Source organism: Oryzias melastigma, linkage group LG7 (genome assembly GCF_002922805.2).
Source record: "Oryzias melastigma strain HK-1 linkage group LG7, ASM292280v2, whole genome shotgun sequence".
Classification (NCBI taxonomy): Eukaryota; Metazoa; Chordata; class Actinopteri; order Beloniformes; family Adrianichthyidae; genus Oryzias; species Oryzias melastigma.
The window spans coordinates 32444929-32447867 of NC_050518.1; the positions used below are offsets into that span (position 1 = coordinate 32444929).

Below are 2939 nucleotides of genomic sequence, written 5' to 3' on the forward strand. Positions count from 1 at the left end.
TTGGCCAATAAGGAGCTTCAAAGGCAGGTTGGTTGGAAAACATGTAGGACACCGGCCCTTGAGGCCTGGAGTTCGACACCTGTGATTTAGAGTCACCAATGAATCTATAAAGCATGTTTTTGGACAGTGAGCCGGAGTCCTTGGAGAAACTCACACATGCATGAGGAGAACATGCAAACTCCACACAGAAAGGTCCCAGCTGGGATTTGAACCCTGAGTGCTAACCACTGCACCACGGTTCTGAATCTTTCTATTCTGAATGAAATGACCTGGAGGTTTTTGGGGCAGTCATGATGACACTTATCATCATGCTACCACCACAGTGACTGACTGTTGCTCTGATCTTATACATCTGAAAGTTTGTGACCGTTTAAGTCCAGGTGTAACAGAATCATTGACAGTTTAAAAGAACTGGATAGAAATAGGCCCCGCCTCCAGCCGCTTTCAGTGGGAGGGGTGTGGCCTTTGCACAAGCTGGAACAAGCTCACTCAGGATTAGTGACTGCAGTTCCTTTAAAAACGTGACTCAGACCGACTCGGACTAATCAGTCGAGGGGCGGCAATTGGTTGCAATCATAGACCGTTAAATAAGAACTGGACATAACAAGCGTTGAGGTCCCACATGGTTTCACTGAGGCATCTGATTGGTCCGTTTAGAACTTGAATAACTTGGTATAAAAAAAAAAAGAAAAAAAAACGAGATTATTAAAGTATCAGATCCAGAATGATTATTCTGACTACTAGAATGACGGAGTAACAGCTGTTTGTTTCAACTGTTGTCTAGTTGTTTTTATGATGATCTGGATGTTTCCTTGTGTGTTTTTTTTCTCTTGTTTTGATTGTTCAGAGGATCCATTTTTATCCAAAAGCCTCTTTCTAACCGTTGAATCATGAACTTTGACCTTCACTGAGTCAGGTGAGGCCGGCACCTCTTTCTATATTCTGCTTCCTCTGTCATGACCTCCTGGATGAATCCTTGTGTCGTTCTTGGATCCATTTCTGTCTGTTTTCTAATGTCCTCCATGTGTGGATGAACTGTGTGGAGCTTCAGACCTACACACGTCTGTTATGGTGCACACACACTGGCTGTGTCGACACGTGTCTGAATGGCCACTTTCAATAAAAAGTCTATGCAAACGCCCAGAATTCTGCTCTACACGCGTCAGCATCGACGTTTCATGGAACGTGTCGACCCAGCCGTTGTGTCTCGTTTAGAGCGCCACAACATGTCAGAACTGTGACTGTTTTCTGTCAGCTGCTTCACTGTCAGACAGTTTCAGGGATCCTGCAGTTCTGACACTGATCAGGTCTGAGCGGATCTGGGGGAAGCTGAACTCAGCTTCAAAAACTGTGATTCTCTGCAGTTTGAGTGAGGCCGGCGCCTGTTAGCATCAGCACCTCTGCTTCTCTGTGGTAAACAACAACAAAAACTTCAAAGCAGTTTGGATGAGTCTGAAAGGATCCTCTCAGCTGTCAATCACATTTTTTTTTTAGTTTTATTGGCTAATTTGAAGTTTACCTAATAATTTATTCTTATGCTAACTGTTTTGGCTAAATCTGACATTTTACCAGTTTTCTTTTTTGGGGGGATAATTTGGTATTTAACTCATATTTCGGCCACATGCTAGCTGTTTTGGTTAATTTTGAGCTTTTTAGAATAATTTGGCTTTTCACTAATGTTTTAGGTAGCTATCAGCTTTAGCATTTTCAGGTATTAGTTTCAGCCATTTCAGCTATCAGCACTATCATCTTCAACGGCCACATTCAGCTCACAGCATTCACACTAGCATTACCGCAGGTAATGGCATATATATGGCATATATATATATATATATAGTTATTAAAATATTTTAGGATTATTTTCTATGAAAATGTCAGAAATTAATGATTTAAAACTTGGCTCTGCGTGGCTTTCTTAAAAGGCGTTTATGTTTAGGGTGTGATAGTTAGCCTTTTTCTGTTAGCCTTTAAACGGACCCCGGACCCCCATCAGAGTAGGAAACAGTTTGGAGAGGCCTTCTTTAGAGGATCCAGATACAGGACAATAATCCAAAGACCTGGTCCAACAGTCCGGACTCGGTTAGATGGACCCGGAACCCCAGTCTCTCTCTCTCTCTGTCACTCTCTCTCCACATCTGGGTCTTGGAGGAGAAAAACAGCAGATTAAGGAGCCGGACTGAACCAAGGAGCAGGGATGGGAGGGGGTGCTGATAGCTGCGTGTTCTCCACGCACGCGCTGTTGCCTCCGTGTCCGCAGCTCTTACTGCCCATACACGTAGGCGCGCGTGCGTGCTCCGGTTCGAGCCCCCCTGACCCGTGAGAGGACGTTAACCGTGCTAAGGGGACCGCCTGCGGCCGGCCTCCCCCCGCCGCTGGGTGGTGCAGTCCGGCAGGGGGCTGTCCGTGACTGGGCCGCTGCAGACGAGCCGAGCCGAGGCAGGCTGTGCGTGTCCGGGAGAGGCGCCCCGTTCTGGAACCATTCCTCTCTGTTTCACCCGAGGACTTTTCCGTTTACCTGCGCGGGCCCCGCCCTCACTGTGGGACCACCTGAGCACGAGCGCGTGAGTGAGGAACACGCAGCGGCGGCGCGTGCGCGGGACTCTGGACTTAAATCACGGATCGGACTCTGCTGCTCGCTTCACGCAGGTAGGTCTGCGGGACACGCACGCGCTGGGCCGCGGGGGCCGGGGAGACTCTCCAGACCCTGATGGTTGTGGGGTGGGGTGGGGGGCTCTCAGAAGCCGCGTGCGCGTGATGTTTGGGGGAGAACGCCGCATCTCTGCTCACGTGCGCGTGGAAATCGTTCTTTTCCTAATCAGTGGGGGAGTGCAGGGCTGAGTCCGGGGGGTTAATACCCCAGGTGAGGCTGCCCCCCCTTGTGGGGTTCGGTGCTTGGTTCTGACCGTGTTCAGATCGGTGCGTAAAGGACGCTTTACCCC

At 48.7% G+C, this 2939-nt stretch overlaps 1 protein-coding gene across 1 annotated transcript in view; it reads left to right on the forward strand.

Annotated features, from left to right (window-relative positions):
- The first annotated feature begins 2222 nt into the window (after positions 1–2222).
- plxna3 (plexin A3) overlaps positions 2223–2939 on the forward strand; it is a 106606-nt gene continuing 105889 nt past the window's right edge. Inside the window, exon 1 of the mRNA XM_024263860.2 lies at positions 2223–2646. The gene's annotated coding sequence lies outside the window, so the exon portion shown is untranslated. The remainder of the gene's footprint in view (positions 2647–2939) is intronic.